The sequence below is a fragment of the Triplophysa dalaica genome, chromosome 3, assembly GCF_015846415.1.
Source record: "Triplophysa dalaica isolate WHDGS20190420 chromosome 3, ASM1584641v1, whole genome shotgun sequence".
In the NCBI taxonomy this organism is placed as follows: domain Eukaryota; kingdom Metazoa; phylum Chordata; class Actinopteri; order Cypriniformes; family Nemacheilidae; genus Triplophysa; species Triplophysa dalaica.
The window spans coordinates 28,909,778-28,928,186 of NC_079544.1; the positions used below are offsets into that span (position 1 = coordinate 28,909,778).

The 18,409-nt window shown below is 38.6% G+C and overlaps 1 long non-coding RNA gene across 2 annotated transcripts; it reads left to right on the forward strand.

Annotated features, from left to right (window-relative positions):
* Positions 1–4,281: 4,281 nt before the first annotated feature.
* Positions 4,282–16,381, forward strand: LOC130417874 (uncharacterized). Of its 2 annotated transcripts, XR_008906231.1 has the most exons (6): positions 4,282–4,759; positions 6,494–6,565; positions 9,889–10,013; positions 10,607–10,732; positions 14,644–14,784; positions 16,183–16,381. It is a non-coding gene; the product is annotated as an uncharacterized LOC130417874 (long non-coding RNA). The 2 variants fall into 2 exon arrangements; XR_008906230.1 differs by having other exon boundaries at positions 9,889–10,732.
* Positions 16,382–18,409: the final 2,028 nt, after the last annotated feature.

Here is an 18,409-nt window from a genome sequence, read left to right on the forward strand (position 1 = left end):
CCACAGCGGACGCCAGCTCCATAGCTCTCCACTCTGCGCTGAACAACCTGGAGCGACAGCAGAGCTACGTTCGGATGCTCTTTGTGGATTACATTTCAGCCTTCAACACCATAATCCCGAACAGACTCATCTCTAAACTGGACACTCTTGGCCTTTCCCCTCTCACATGTGCCTGGATAAAGGACTTTTTAACCAACCAACCCCAGACTGTGAGAGTTGGTCCCCACCTCTCCTCCACCCGCACGGTGAGCATCGGCTCCCCACAGGGCTGTGTGCCGACCCCCCTCCTGTACTGTCTCTACACCTACGACTGCCGTCTGGCCAACAACGACAATCTCATTGTCAAGTTTCCGAACGACACTACAGTGGTCGGACTCATCTCTAAGGGTGAGGAGGCAGCCTACGGAGAAGAGGTCCTGAAGTTGGCAGCCTGGTGTTCAGAGTATAACCTCACTCTGAAGACCAAGAAGACCAGAGAGATCATTGTTGATTTTCGGAAGCACAGGACCGACCCAGCCCCCCTTTACATCAACGGCGGGTGTGTGGAGAGGGTCCACACTTTCAAGTTTCTCGGCGTCCTCATATCCATCGACATCTCCTGGACAGAGAACATCACAGCAGTCTGCAAGAGGGCTCAGCAGCGGCTACACTTCCTGAGAGACCTCAGGAAGTACAATCTGAACTCCAACCTGCTGCTGACCTTCTACCGCTCATCCATTGAGAGCCTGCTGACATACTGCATCACAGTATGGTACGGCAGCTGCACCGTTGCAGACAGGGAGAGGCTCCAGAGAGTTGTAAAGGCAGCACAGAAGATCATTGGCTGCCCTCTCCCCTCCCTGAAGGACATTTACACCTCCTGCTTCCTAAACAGAGCTCTAACCATCACCAAAGACAGCTCCCACCCTGGTTTTGACCTGTTCAAACTAACTATTCTATTCATCCACCCACAACACCTGATGAAGCTATTGAATTGTACCTGCTCCTGAGGAGCTGTATAGTTGCAAATCTGCAAGCAGTTATTTAAACATGAGACTTTGTCTTCTCACTTTGACTTTCTTATTTGTATTTGTTGTACACAGGAAAATCTATACCAGACTGAAGATTTTGGTATTTGCAAAGAAATGTGCAACATTCTTCCTAACTCGGTCCGATCAACCAAATTTCTCACAACATTAAAAAACAATTTAAAACCCATCTCTTCTGTGAATACTTGACAGACAAAATTAAAAAAAACTAACCCTTTCTCTCAACAGGTAGTGGTCTAGCTTTAGTTGAAACCAGTAACTTTGTATTGGACCTACTGTATTATTGCTCCAGTATGACATATCGCTTATTGCTCCCTAAACTCTTTGTAAGTCGCTTTGGATAAAAGCGTCTGCTAAATGACTAAATGTAAATGTGTTAATTTGGGAATAGAATTAAGTCAATGTTTACATTTTAATCTTTCATCCAAGGTGTGAATTACTCCATTAAGAAGACACTTTTAACATGCATTATAATTTGAAATGTAAATGATGCAAAAATATAGTGAAATATGAAACAGCCTAACTCTTATAACATCAATTACAATGTAAAGTCAAACTGCAATAAATTGCATACAAATGATTTCTATTTATTTATGTCACAGGAAATTTAACCCTGACTATTTAGAACATTTTCAATTAACATGAACTGTGAAAAAAAAGATTTGGTTACATTTAAAGGTATAAGAAAAGTCACCTGCAGCCTTTACATTTATGCATTTGGCAGACACTTTTATCCAAAGGGACTGACATTGCATTATCCTATACATTTATACTTAGGTATTTGCAATACCCTGGGATCGAACCCACAACCCTGCGCTGTTAACACAATGCTCTTACCACTGAGCTACAGAAAAACCTTAAATAATTGCAATAAATATTACATTTGAAGATATGAGGAAAAGGTCAACTGTCCAAATTTAAACCGTAAAAAAAAAATATCGGTTAATATGCTGAATATAAACATTTGTAGACAATTTAAACAATTTGTAAAAACTGAACTTACAAAAATGTGGAAACACCAACCTTCCTATAACCCCATAACAAAGGACATATTCAGTGCTCATGTTTGAGTGAACGGCATTCTTAACAGGTAGCTATTTTTTTTGTGGCATATTCAATAACAAATCACCACCTCTTCTGTTAATATTTAGGGCATGATTTATACAATGTCCATGACAAGTGCATGTGTACTTGACAATATATCTTCCAAATCAGAGTGTAGGTGTGGGAAAGAGCTGTATGTCCAAGGAAGCTCCAGAACTGGGCCACAGGTGTGAGCAACTGGTCACCTTGCCAATCCGTCCAAAGATGTGAAAATCACTTTTATTTCGTTGACATAGACAACATCAGAGCCTGTAACAAATCTTAGCATCTTCTTCAATCCCACTCTATTGAATCCTGTGATGTACTGCTGTAAAAAACGCAAGCACTTGCTCTCTGCTTGAGTTTTGAGGTGAGACATCCAGCAATTTCAAGAACCTTCTTGATGTGGGTCTTTTGTCTACGTACATCTGTTGCACATCCACTGGATTGTTGAAGGTTTTTCTGAAAATCGTTTTGTTTTCTCCAGACATGTTGTCTAAAGCATATTTTGGCAGTTGGATTATCTGTTTGTGGCCAACTTTTAGCAACAGTTCTTTCAGGTTTTGTTGTGTCTGCATGATGGTTACACCCAAACAGTCCACAATATACAGCAGTTCATCTCTATCATCCCCAAGGAGATCTTCTTTTAAGGCCAAAGAGACCAGGTCCCTCTCTGACTAACTCGGGTATAAGAGAACTGAATCAATCGTAATCTTATCTTCTGACTGAATGCTCTCCAAAAATGAGTGCCACTGTGAAAGCTGTAGCCAAACGGGTTGGAAAATATCTGTGGTCCTTGTATCCCGTGGCCAGGATTCTTCCAATTGCCTTCCAATCCTCTACCTGCCATTTTGGAGACAGTGATGGCACTCTCATATCCCTTCAACTGCATGATCCAAAAACTCAGAAGCCTGAGTACACATCTCTGCACACGCCATCTTCATCAGCTCCCTTATCATCTATGATGCTGTACTTCAAGGTGTATGTCATGATTCTTGAACCTTTAAACTGGCCAATCATCTCATCCAAAAGAGTGCTCCTATGCAGCTTTATGGTTACATGTAGGAGTTCTAGTTCTGAAGTGGAAAAAGTGACCTTATGAGCTGCAGCTTCTGCTTGATCTGTGATAGTGCTGCAAGCCTCTTCTGCGTCACTCCAATCAATCATACTGATTGCATCAGTTGTTGAGGGAAAAAGGACATTACTGATTACCAAGTCAGAGTCTTGTGTGACAGGCAAGTGCAGGGGTTCATACACCAAAGTGTCTTCCAAACTGCATAACAGAGGTTCACCTGAGTGTGGACCTATTATAACTTTGGATGATTGAGATAGATAGTCAGCTGTGTGAGCAGAAATGACAGGAGTGGAACATTGTTCTTGTGGTGTTTGTATTTCTTCTTGTGTCTCAATATCACTGACATATATTTCTTTCTTAGATGAGAATCTAAACTTTACTGTTTGTTTAGATTGTTTAATATAGCCTATTTGTATGTTAAGTTTTGTTTGTACAGTAAATCCCACGTCATAAACGAAACTCTCAAAGACATGCAACGTACAAAATTAGTTATATTTTACCATTTTGAACTGATATACTATTTATTTATGTCATCTTATTACAAATCCGTAAATCTGCATGCAGTGTGCATTAACACAATTCAGAGGATATACCTCGTCAAGCTTCATTTTTTAAATTCTTTATCTGAAACCCCACGATTCCAAAGAAAAGTCCCAAAATCCATGCTGACCTTATTAAGACCTTGGCAAAACGAGAAAATATATTGTTTTAACGACATTGTATTTCGTTTTAATAACATATGATCTTGTTTCAACAACATAATCGAGTGGAAAAAATAAAATATACGTAGCAGCAATACGCCACCGTATTAACAGACGTAAGCTACATTACTGTGATGTGTATTTCATGTTGTGATGTGCTCATTTGCAATACTTGACTGGTAAATGACTGGTCAAATGTTACACAGACAATAAAAATAAAATTTGAATATACGTAACTTTAAGTCTACTTAAAAGACACGTGTGTAGTGGAACGCCCCTTTAAGATAGACATATTTAAAATCAGCATTTTCACTGCAAAATCACAAATATACTTTATTATGTAGCATCTGTTGGGGCAAAATCGATCACCCAATGTAGAATGAAATCACGAAGACCAAGGAGCCAGGTTTTAAGAGTTTCAATTTTTATTTGCTTGAGAAAGCAAAGAGAGACATACTGTCAGGATGGTAGAAACACACGGATTCAATAGCAGGTAAGATAGTTTATTAGAGGCAGGTTGGCAGACGGTCTATAGGAATTCAAGGCAGAGTCTCTGGCTGCGAGGCCAACTGGGAAACCCAGCATACGGCAGCGCCAGCGACTTGAATAAAGCCAAGACCGTAGTCCTCCGCGCTGGCTAAGAGGCCAACTGGGAAACCCAGCATACGGCAGCGCCAGCGACTGGATGAAGAGTGTCCCCGCTCAGCTGCTTGATAGATGGTAAGGAGACGAGCTTCCACAAGATGAACACTCCGACAGTGTGCAAAAGTTCTTACACAGGAGGGAGATCTTATGGTTCAAGTCCCGGGAGGAGAGAGGAGCAGCCCAGTAGACAGGGGAGAAGCGGCCACGGCAGAGAATCCACGTAGCAGGTAGGGAACAGGAAATGACTGCAGGAGTAAATAATCCACAGGATAACGGGAGAACGAGCAGACAGGAAATTTCACAAGACACGACTTAACAAGACAAAACTAGATAAACAAATAAGAAATCGACTTGACTGGCTAGGCTAGGCTAGGCTAGGCTAGGCTAGGCTAGGCTAGGCTAGGCTAGGCTAGGCTAGGCTAGGCTAGGCTAGGCTAGGCTAGGCTAGGCTAGGCTAGGCTAGGCTAGATCTACTAACAAGTAGCGTGCGTGACAAACTAGAGTAGACGAGAGCACAACGGGAGTGAGAAGTGGTGGGGATTAAGTAAGGGTGAAAATAACCGGACACCAGGTGTAGGCACTGAGGGTAACGAGGGAGTGATGAGTGCAGCTGCTAGACATCAACACACGTAACAGGACACAGCACAGAGACAACACAAGCACGTGCTCACCAGGGTACTGACACATACAGAGTTCATCTGAAGACGTCCAACACACATCTGACTCCATCTTTTATACAGTAACCTCAAGTTGTTTTTCAGTGTTAACCAATCATGTTTCACCTGACATCACCTTCTACCAATCAAGTTTCACATGATATCACCTTTTTTATTAGTCCATCCTCTTTCTGAGTCGCCACCATTTTATCCTACTTAGGTCTTAACCTGCCACGATTATATGTCAGGTTTACTACGGTAGGACTTAACGGTGGTGAGACCCTTTTGAAGTTCTTAAAACAAAAAATATAGATTTTCCTTTAAGCAGGCAAAAACATATCATATTTGTCATTTACTAAAACCTTCCTTGCTTAATGTAGCCCAAAATATACAAAGATTACTGAACACACAAGTGTTCGTGACTTTGTGCAATAAAGTATAGTCTGCAAAGTGTACGTGTAAGGCTAAGCACATGCCTAACGGTTCTGCTTGGTGCTTGACCCATGAGGCTCATAGCCTTTGCTATGAGAGAAGTGTATAAGACCTATAACTAACTTCAATGTACTATTTCATCTAAGAAACTCAATACTATAATAGAAAATACAGGTTACAGGTTAACTTGACGGTATAGCACTTTAACAAATGCAATAGTAGTATACATATTAATTATGCGAGAAATAGTGCACCAGCCAGTTCAGGCTTTATAAACTTACTCTCCATCCTGCCGAGTGTTTGCTTGCTACTCTATAATGTGACGTCTCCACTCCTGCAACCAAGACCCGCCCCATTTTAATTCTGATTGGCTAGTAATGTTTGGTTGGCTGAGAGTGATAGTTGTGTTCCTCTCATAACATTGGAAGGTGTACTTGTGAACTAGAATTGACATCAGGAAGCTTTTTAAAAGTGCTTTTTTAAAGTAAAAAAAAAATTCTGCAGTCGAACGACTCAAGCTGGAGATCCGGCACGAAGTTGAAAAAGCAGATACAAGCAATACAAAAGTAATCCACGTGGCTTCTGGCGACATATTTATGTATTATGAAGTGAATTGATCGGTCAATTTATTAAATATCATCTATGGACTACAGCTTCTGGGACTGAAATTTCGGACCAATATCAATCGCACCCAAGTGTAACTGAAAAAGACTGTCTGAAAAGGTAAAGAAATGCTAAAAAGACGGACCTTGCAACTGAATGATGGTGTAATAAAGCTAACCTTGGTTTTTTCATGCTCTGGTATAAAAATATTGTCTTTTCCCTTTCATCATTTGCAATTTTTGGTAAGCCATCCTGTATTGTTTTTCACAGGTGTTGTGATGGGCTCTAAGTTTCTGGAGGCGACTCCGGTGACAGCTTTGAACCTACAAACCAAACCAAAAAGTAATCTAGTTTTTTCCTTTTGCCATTTATGCCACTTCAAAACTGAATTTTTAAATGAGGACTAAAGTTTTAAAAAAATGATAGTTTTAGAAACAAACTGGCAGACATTAATAAAATCTTTCATCTTGTAGATTAATGATAAAATATATTGATATAGCTTATGTGGAAACTTAACAAACTACTTTCATAAAACTAACTTTCCAAGCTGTTCTAAGCTTTAAAGATGCTCAGTTAAAAACAACAAATCAATAGACTTCAACTATCAAAATATGGCTGATACCAATAACACCATTTTAAAATCACTTGTAGTGTCATGTTCCTGCAAGCACAAGTGTCAAAGACAGTCCAACATCAGGGTCTAACATCTCAATACACTGTATTCTATAATATAATAGTACAATTTAGCAACATATTTATGGTTTTGTAAACTGCTTTAGTGTGATAACACGCAATGAATCCTGCCTGAACTCCGACCCCACATGGCTGCAGGCTGCTAATTAGAAGCAATTTCCTGCTAACTTAAATTAATGTTACCAAAGTTGAGCTAAACATCTTGATGAAGTCAGAGAGATGCAAAATATGTATTTCAGAATGCACAAAATGAGGACAACATTTTAAATTAGACAAAGTGTTGTAACATTCCCTTCTTTTTATAAGGTGTTACTCTGAGGGGGTTCAACAGAAATTCGACTGATACTGACCATAAAACCACTTCATTCAAAGAAATATTCCTTTTATTTCTAAGGGCATATATATATATATATAGAATCCCTCCAACCACCAACGATACACTGAAACAGACAGCACTGATCACAGCACGAATGTGCTAACAAACGAACCCCACATCAAAGTCCAGTCCTCTTTTGTTTGTGAAGATATGGTGATGGTGATGAGATGCGTCCAAGTCCACCAAGTCACTTAGAGAGCGATGCAATGAATACAATCCAACAGTCCAGAATGAAGGCCCAGGTGAAATTAGGCAATGTCACCTCAAAAGTTGTGCAGGTCCACTGATCATAATGACTGCTAATCATAAGTCCTTTATCCTCCCAATCAGAATTCCACTGGTTAGCAGGTAGCACAAAGGCTAACCATGAGGTTTCCTTCTACCTGCTGCCTTCCTCTTCATGGGTTTTTTCCCCCCTTATAACTCATAGCCATCATGCACTAGTGCCCTCCAGTGGCTCCTCCGGGCCTCACACCTAACCCAGATACCCATTTTTGTGCAACCGCCCAAGGCTAAACAATAATAATACACAAGTAACGTTTTACACTGTTACAGTGTATATGCAGATTACTGTAAAAACTGTATTATCATGTACTGATAATCATCAATATCAATAATCAATAAGAGCTGGAAGCAGCACTACCGGGGCCAAGCCCACCCGTTGCTTTACCCAGCATACCCACCACACCCAGACCACACTTCCCCCACATGCCCATTCTGAATTCTGAATGATTTCCTCAGTCCAGTATACCACTTTAACTCTTTTCCCGCCAGCCTCTTTAAAAAAAATGCCAGCCTACACCAGCGTTTTTTAACATTTTCACCCAACTTTAATGGCTCACAGTAAATTTTGTGTAAAGAATATATGGACAAACAATATCTCAAATGAAAGAACAGAGTCTCAGCTTTTAAAGAAAATAAACCGTATTCTTCTATCTTCATTTGTTCGTTTTTTTATCACTCCGTCGATGTTTGTAGGTTTCTTCACAAATGCATCATTTTGATTAAACAGCTGAGATAATTAAGATTGTTTGTCAAAGATTCCGCCCAGATTACATTCAGAACAATCAATAAAAAACGCTAAAACATATACGTTCTAGGTTCTGGGATTCTGTACATTTTTTTTTGTTTTGTTTTGTTTTTTGATAAGATGTCTTGCCCGTTTTAAGTGTGCAAGGGTTCGGTGTGAGGTGAGGACAGAGGACCTAGACGCAGACAGTGGGTAATTTAATAATAAATACAAACAGGAAACAAAAGCCCACGAGGGGGTAAAACAACATAACATAAAGGGCACTAACAGCAACAGGAACGAAGACTAACTAAACTAACAGGACTACACTAAAACACTTTACATACTACAGAAGACTAAACTTACAAACATGAAACAAACAACAAAGGACAATCAACAAAGGACAATGAACCAGCCCAGGACAATAAAGACAAGGTCAATAAATAGTGAGAATAATCAATAGTGGACAGGTTTGGGGCATAATTAATTAGCAGGAAATAGTGAGACAAAAGGGGGGAAACACAGACGAGACTCAGAGAGAGAGTATGGTGTTCAAAGAGGCCCAAAAACCTCTCTCTCTACAAGAAACAAGGGATCCCGTCCTGGTTCTGCCACAAGACCAAGAAATATAAGACATGATGAGGCAGAACCCTGACAACGTGTTCATGGTTTGTTCATGGTCTGATCTGTACAGTTTTATTACTGAAAGGTACACAATACTGATGCAAAGTAATTCACACGATTTGTGATACACACCACACAGTGTTTCAATAGCAACCCCTTAATTAAAAACTATATATCGCTTTCTTTGTGGCGAGCTCTGGTGGACAGCTTTCGCTTATGGCCACACCACCCTGAGCAGGCCTGATCTTGGAAGCCAAGCAGGGTCGGGCCTGGTCAGTACATGAAGCGGAGACCAGCTGGGAATACCAGATGCTGTAAGCTTTAGTATTTTACTCTAGTGGCCTTTTGGCCGCTTTCTTTATGCAGCGAGCTTGGGAGGTCAGCTTTTGCTTTTCGCCTAAACAGAACAAAGAATATGAGGTGACTTTAGAAAACGTGGATGATGTTGACTTGCTGGAAGAGGAAATAAGGATAAAGGAAGTGAACTGCCAAGTAAAGAGACTACAAAATAGAGACTATGTCGTCTTGTTTATGCACCTGCCCGCGTACATAGACGATCGAGAAATTTTAAATAAACTTGAAGGGTGGGTTGTTACCCCAATAACTGAAATAAGAAGACGTATGTATCCAGGCACGAACGTTGAAGACAGTAAGAGGTTTGTAAAATCTGGTTCCCCAAAGAAGTTGTCTCTCTCCGGTACAGCACTAAGCTGGAAACAGCTGATGGCAGCAGTTCTTCAGGGTGACAAACATCAGATTAAAACCTGCCGGCTGTGCATGTTCCCTGATCACATCATGAAAGATTGCCCAGTGTATCAGTGCTACAAATGCGAGGAGAGAGGATACTTTGCTAGAGATTGCAATGCGATTAAGTGCCTGGACTGTAAAAAAGTTTAATTAAGTGTAGAGATTGATCGTTTTCCCGATAATTTTCCCGATTTTTAATACATTTTCCTTCATCAGGAATATGTTTTCTTACATCGGATTCACCGATTTCCATCTTGTGGCCGTTTAGAGAATTACATGCAGGACCGTCACTTCAGCAAAGCCTCTGATGGGAGACGCGACAGAAAGAAAAGCGAGCACAGGTTATGTATATTCACTTTCTTTAATAATACACTCATATTAAATACGAGAGCAATTAATGCACAAATGAGATGTTTCATTTAATGCCTGATATGTTGTTTATGCAGCTTCGTTAATTCAATTCAAGTTTATTTATATAGCGCTTTTCACAATGTGTATTGTTTCAAAGCAGCTTTACAGGGGCAAACAGGAAAAACAGAAAAGTTAAAACACAGCACAGTGCATGGTGTTTATACAACGAGTAAGATCATTCTAATAAATAATATCTAATTTCTAATTAAATAAATAAATGAATGAATGCAGTCTCTCGGTGAGCAGGCCAACACTGCCCTGCTGTGGCGAGGAACCCAAACTCCAATGATTGATTAATGGAGAAAAAAACCTCGGGAGAAACCAGGCTCAACCGGGAGGGCCAGATCCCCTCTGATGTGTCATAGCTGCACTCAAACTGCTGACATGTGATTTAAGTTTAGCATTTAATACCAAATAGTGTAACTTCAGCATTAATAAGACAAATAGTCCGTCTTTGCTCTTGGTTGGGGATGTAGTGGTCTGAGCTGGGATGATCCGATGGGCATATTTCTCTTGGCCTTAGATGGAGCTGGGATGGTCAGTCAGTCTGCAGCTGTAGCTGGCGTAATCTCAATTGGGGATGGGCATCTGTCGGTCGTCTGGACATGGTGGAACTTCTTCCTACCTCGGGATGGCTATTCAGGGCTTTGTAAGTAATTAAAAGAATTTTAAAATCAATATGATACTTAATGGGTAGCCAGTGAAGCGATGATAAAACTGGGGTCATGTGATCGTATTTTCTTTGGTCACAAATGCATGAATAAGCTTTTCTGCGTCTGCAACACACAAACTATTTCGTAATTTGGCAACATTTCTAAGGTGGAAGAAGGCTGTTTTTGTGATATTTGAGATGTGATTTTTAAATGACAGGTTGCCGTCTAATATAACGCCTAGGTCTTTAACTGTTATTTTTGGAGTAACAGTGCAGCTTTCAATTAGCAGGGTGTAATCGGAGATATTCTGTTTACTTGATTTTGGTGCTATAAGTAATATTTCTGTTTTGCTAGAGTTTAAAAGGAGGAAATTACTAGTCATCCAATGTTTTATGTCCTCGATGCACTCTGCCAGTTTGGATAGCTTAAAGGAATCATCTGGTATAAAAATAATATTTTTATAATTACATTTTGTCTGTGAAAGGAGTAGAACCAAGAAACGTTCACCAAATCAAAACATTCTGGCCGAATGATGTGACTGGTCATGAAAACATTTTCAGCCGACGTATTTTGGACACCACTATGCACCCTGTTCACGCTGACATCACACGTCACCAGTGCGCTCACGTCCACTGTGTCAATGTAGGGAGAATGGCAGACAATCTGCAACAATCAAACTTTCCTGCGGAACTGACAACAAGTAAATCTACAAATCAAGCTCATGAAGAGACTGTGAAAATCAGTCAACAATTACTTTGACAAAGAAGACAAAAAGCACATGATCGTGTCTCAGTCTACCCATTGTTTTCATAAAAAGCCAACCCACAGATGTTGGATGAATTAAAACCTTATTTCACTATATCATTTATATGCATTTTTTTGGAAATAACTGTGAAATTAATATCTAGCACACGTCCATTATATTTGTATGGGGAAAACCACTGTAGTGACTGGAGCATTAAGAGGAAAGCAATTAAACCCCCTCACCCCCTTTTGTCCTGGTTTCTAGATACCATCATCATAAGACCATAGCAAGCATGGCTCCATGGGTCTGGTTTTGGTCTTTTGAACTCTCACAGAGAGTGTGATGACCATTTGGTTCCTCTGTAGGATATTTACGACTCCTTAGCTTCATAGCATTGGTGATAAGTTTCAGCCTCAGATGTTAAGTAAGAGATGAGACAAAGCAGAGAACTTCTCTGACAGAAAGGGACTTTATTTGATTTAAACTATCCTTTTCTGTAAATGTCTTGGTTGGCGCTCATGCCATTTTAAGTACTCTGTAACTCTTGAATATACAAGTTTTGATTTAGGGTTCATTTGATGTATTCAAACATTGGAATGATTCACAGTTCAATGCCTTGCATGTTTCATATGTAACTACAACTCTCCGAATTCCCTATATAATGAGTATACTGTTATAAAACCATACTATGTCCATAACTTAGTTTAGGCATTAAATGCAAACTGACCATCCTGTCAGAGGCGCCATGAGAAACAAAGGAACTTTCTCTGTCAATCACACTTTCATGGCGTTGGCCCAAAGACCGTCTGGGGGCAGGGCAGGTATGCATTTAAAACACCATCACCGATCCACTTCGAGGTAGATACCTTTTTTGAATTAGGAATTGGAAGGGAAAGAAAGAGGACGCGGAGGACAATCCAAGGGACACCCCGCTTGGGGCTCCCCCCTGGGCAGTCCCATTCCCAGATATCAAACGTATGTGGGCCACTTCAGCCAATGATGTGGCACTTCAGGTCTTCTTGTGGCCCGGACAAAGTGGACGTGAACCTTAAGTGTCCCACATGTAAAGTAGCAAATATGGCCCAAATATAGCAAGACAGATGTGGGCCTTTTTTGGCAAAGATGCTGTACTCACAGCAATTTGTAATCTAAATGTGAACCTAACATGTGGGTTTGAGCTATAGTGGCCCAATTGTAATGTCCCAAATATGTGACATCTGCTTCTTTGTAGAAGAAAGAGAAAAGGAGGAGCACTGCCAGAAACATGTTTGGAGGGTCGCACAGACCTCTGTGCAAAAAGAGTTCTAAACTTGTTTAAGGTTTTGCCAAAAGAGTGAAGGAATGGGTTTAGACCACTGGACATTTAGCTATGAGAATGGAGATGAATGTTAGCAATTCAGAATAACTGTAAATGATCAGTGGGGTATTTTGAGCTGAATCTTCTGTCAGGTTCTGCCCTTTTAGTTTGTTTATTTTTATTTTTTGGGGTTGTTTTTGTTTTTTACTGGTGGGGTTAGTGAAACCTGATCAGTGAAGTTAAGCTGATCATCGATCACAACTCCCAGGTTTCTGGCCGTTCAGGAAGATGTGATTGTTGATGAGCCCAGATGAATGGATAAATTGTGATGAAACTTTGTGTTGTCCGGGATTACAAGCAGTTCTGTTTTAGCAAGGTTCAAGGTTGACCATGTTGAAAACCATTGCTCATTCTTTCTTCACAAAGGGTGCAAACAAAATCTGGATCACTCAACCATTGCACCAACAGCATTTTGGTTAAAAACAACATTAACAAGATTAGCCTTCATATGACATATGAACCACACATTCCAGTACAGTACAATGTACACATGCCATCTACTGACATGTAAATAAACATGACATGTACTGATGTAAATAAAGTAAAAATAATTTGTTTTTATTCTATAATAACATATTTTGTTACTATGTTTTATGTGAAAAAATATTTAAACTTAAAAAGCTTAAAAATAAAAGTTCATAATTTATGTAATGCTCCCAGTTTTTTAAGGGCAGTGTTTTATAAATAATATGTATATTTTCTGAATGAAAATTGTTGACAGTGTTATGTTGGTTTATTTTAAAACATATTTGAAATATTTTGTTGGTCTGAGAGAGTTTTGGAGGTGAAATTAAATGGTTTGGCCATTTAGGAGGCGGGAACCGGCAAACATTTAAACATTTAATAAAGTAATATAACAGCCGGCGGCCCCTGACGGACGACCGCCGGCGAACAAAACATAATATAAATACAAACATAACATAAGTTCGGGCCCGGTCCTCTCTCTTCGACGGTCCGGTCGCTCGTTCCTTTTATGCTCCCATCTCCTACGTGATTCGAGCCCGGTGTGCGCACAGCTGGCGCTAATTCACAATTACTCACCGGACTCGAACCACGGTCTCGCCCCGCCTACTCTACTACATAGACTATGCATTTTTTTTATTAGAAGACACACAAATTGTAGTCGATTGTCACAATTTATCATTTCTAATGTGCTTGCACCATGTTAATCAATTTATGTAGCCGCTAACTTGGATAAAGACAGTTTTATAAGCATATTTAAATGTGGTGGGGGAAAAATGAGGAATGCAATCCTACATTTTCCAGATCTCCACATGAACCCCATTTCCTCTACCTCATCCCCACCATCCGCGTGCTTCTTCATAAAAGTAGCAACGTAGCCTTAATTTTGTGGGACACAGAGCTCTGTTTTCCCAACTATATAGACAAAATTGGGTTCCAGCAGTGTTCCCAAATGCTAAATGTGGCGTAATTCATTAAAATTAAATTTAGTATTCACCTTAATAAAGTGTATTATGAAAACATCCTAAAACATGAATGCAAAGCACATCCAAAAAGGGTATTTTGTTTGCAGTCTGATCCACAGAAAGAATTTTACAATTAATTTGTAACTTGGTCCTATGGCTTTTTTGCAGTAATATTACAGTTATGATTTGTTTTCCTTAAATATATAATTATTCTAACTTTTTTTTCAGTTTTCACTAGCTGTTTTTTTTCTTGATATAATCAAAACCTTTGGTGGTGTAACAGCAAATTACAGCATTAACAACATTATGTGTGGCCTTGAGTGCTTTATTTATAATATATAGTCTCATTGTTACGTTTTTATTGATTCTGTTTTTTAGGAACTGTCAGAAAGAACATACTAACATCGACGGCCACTGACCAAGAAATAGAATTATATATTAAAAAATGGCTTCACCTGGCTGGTGACCGTGATGGTGGGAGACGCGAAAGAGAGAAACGGAGGAGTGCCCAAGATACACGTAAGGCAGTTACATTGTTTTTGTGCTATATCTGTAATAATTAACATAGTAATATGGTCTTTGATTGGCTTTAAGGTGTGCATTAAACCATTTATTAGGACAAAGTCAACTTTTTTACCACAAAACAAAATGTGGTACTTGAGGCTTAAATATGAAACAGTCACTCAAATACCTAATCTTTAGACCAAGTATGTCAAACTAAAAGCAGATTACATGCCTAAATTCAGCTTGTCACTGTAAAACAAACATTTTGCAAAATTCTGAACACAATTCTCTACATAACACAAATTATTCTACTCTTACAGCTCTTTTGTTTTATTTGAGGAATACAGCAATTTAAATGGAATACTTATTTTATGATAACCTACATCCAACAGTCATGTTTGCAAGCTCTTGTAATTGGTTCACTAAGAAATCAAATCTGTGTTTTGAGAAATATTTTTACCCCCCTGCATTTCTATTATGTATACAAATATTTCATACATTTTGTGTGAAATTGAAGTGTTAAATAAAATTACTGCGGCATAATTCTGGATATACTTAAAAACACTTTTGTTTGTTTTATACTAAGATCGCAATTCTGAATGACATCAAGCAGCACTTGTAATTAAACAATTTAAAATATAATAATAAAATGGTTTGTATGAAATATTTCAGTTTGTTTAATTATTTACACACTAAAAGTGTTAATTGAGTCTGAGTCAGTTAAACTATTCACTCATAGTGTGTTCTTTTTTATAAATGTGGCTCTCAACTCTGATGCTGATGATGATGATCTTAGAACGTTGATCAATCTATACACTTAATATTTCTATTAACTATTAACTATTTCACGTTAATATGTATGTCTGTTATTGTTTATAATTTCCTATATCTGTTATTAATGTGGTAGAATCGAGTGCGAGAGGTTTTCTCTTAATTTAAAATAATTAATAAAATTGTATTTTATTAAAAGCGCTTTTGACATGCCATAGATTTAAAAGAAAATCAAGAAAACAAAAAGGCTACATAAATCTATTTATGTATGCTTTTGCAAGAAGTATGTGACATTTTGTATCCATATTTGGTGGTATTGTGTATGAAGTTTTGAGAAGTGGAGCCATAGTTCAGAAAAGTTGTGTTTAAGCAATTTGAATCAAACTATATTTATTGTTTAAAATTTTAGAAAATATTTTGAATTTTTTTTAAAAACATCAGTTTAAATGTACTGTTTAGTGACACACACCATGTTAGAATCTGTCACCATATTAGGGATTTGTACACATGGTGAAATCTATCTAGGATGAAATTTATTTAATGTTTAACCATTCTGTTAAAGAATTTTAAACATGCATTAAATCGTTTAATTTCTAAATTGTGTGTGTCAACAATTTATTTTATTTGTGTATTCCTTAAAAGGCCCGCAAGACTGCCATGGAGCTGATGGGCCCAGTCAAGGAGTTCATTAAAACGTGTATTTGGATGGTTCCTGTCTAATTAATAGTCTTATAAGATGACTTAACACCATTTTTGTGTTTTATTTGTTTTAATTGTTATTGTTCTTTTTTGCATATTCAGATTGCTTCCCAGTTTTGGATGTGTAATCATGCAATGTTTGTTTTTGGCAATATTAATAAATTAAGCAGTTGTTTTCAAAAAATGCTTCTGAATTATCTGTTGTAACTTATCTTAACATTTTCCAGAGTAAGTTTTGTATGTTTGTGTTTATTATATTGTTATGCAGACGTATTAGCATTAGCTTACTTTACTTGACAGTGATTTTTTCGGCATTTCGTAATCTTTTCAATACAATTGTTCATGCTAAAGCATTCTTAAGATTTGGGCCAGATCTGCTTCATTTGTTTTGTGTTTGGCTGACATGTGGCATTGCTAAGGCTTTCTTGTGTGTGAGACATGGCGAACAGGAGTGAACCACCAAAGTGCCATCATTCCATGCTGTATGTGGGCCGGAGCAAGGTGTTGGATCTGGGCCAAATCTGGGCCAAAATTAAATTTACTGTTGCCCAGATTTGGGCCAGATCTGCTTTATTTGTTCTGTGTTTGGCGGACATATGGCATTGCTAAGGCTTTCTTTTGGTTGATATCTGGCAAACAAGGGCGGAACCCTCAAGTGCCATCATTCCATGCCAACAGTGGGCCTGATGAATGTGTCTAATGTGAGCCAGATCTGGGCCACATCAATTTTGCTATTTGGGTTTGGCCATGGAACTTTGGACTCAGAACCCAAACTCAGTGTTTCAACAGGACTGCATTCTGAAACCATTCAAGATTTCCGTCCACGCGCATACGGATATTGGTCCAACACCGAGATTGCAAGTATCCATCTCTAAATATAGAGTAGCTGCGTTAAGAGCGTGCCTCTTTGTTAAAGATGATTTTATTGGTTTTCAGACATGTTTTAACCTGCCTCGCGGCAATGCCCTCTCACTCACTCTCATTCTCACTCTCCCTCTCTCTCTGTGCTTCCTGGCGCGTTTGTGTTTCATGTATTTGTTTGTCGTCATTATGTTTACCATGTAGAGTAGGGTTTAATAAAAACCATAAAGGCATTTATGATGGGTTCTCTGTGTTCACACTCACAAACGGGTCACTTAAACTGTGTTTTGATCTATGCTACCTCTGCTCTTAATTCTGTTCGGTAAAGTCACGTTATGGTCATGAGATAACGTTAGTGTATAAATCATCAATGCATTTGTTGGACGAATGCATATAGGATTTTTATCACTATACTGCTAATTAGAATTGTAAAATATGTATGTGTAATGACAATTATTATACGTATTTTCCTTTGAACTAAACTAATTCCTTGACTGAAATTGACGTTTTAAATAACTAATTTCATGCATGTGATCTTGATAGATCTGGTGGATAATCTTATTTTGGTGAGTTAAACTCATCCTTATTTTAACATGCAGCTAAAATCACTACACCACTTTGAAGAAAAAATTAATTAAAAAAAGATTTGGTTCTGATTCCTCTTCACCACTTACTTTGTCAAATATATTTGTAATGTTTTTTATGACACAATTGTTTTTGTATGTGAATGTGTGCTGCCATATGTGCTATAATTTCTCAATATTAATGCATGGCTAATCCAAATATTACTCAATTCATAGAATCTTGGGTTTGTAACACTAACAAAAAAACTAGAATTTAACAGTTTACTGCTGTTATATTACTTATGATACTGTTTGAAATGTGTATTTACACATAAAGAGCACATCTGGCATTGGCTAGGTGTAAATCAGATGAGATGATGTGTAAGGGAATTTGTGACTTGAATGACCGCTGCCGTCCTTCAGGCGTTTGTGTGTGAATCGGGTCAGGAATGTAAAATGAGCTGAGTCTTGTTGTGTTTAATCACTTTTTGGGTTCAGCGGTTCTAAAGTTTGTCCAGTGAACATCTTCTAAAATATCACCATCAGATCTCTGCTTTTAGACGAACATGCTGGAACCACAGATGCGGCGCAGATCAATATGACATCATTTCTCTCCATTAGAGAGCGCTTATCATTGCTTTTAGAGCTCTTATATCTATGCAGCTGTGCACGCTTATCGCTGAAGTTTAATTCCTTGTGACTGAACAAAGGGCGCCAATGTCGGTGTGCACATCGACGCGCAAAAC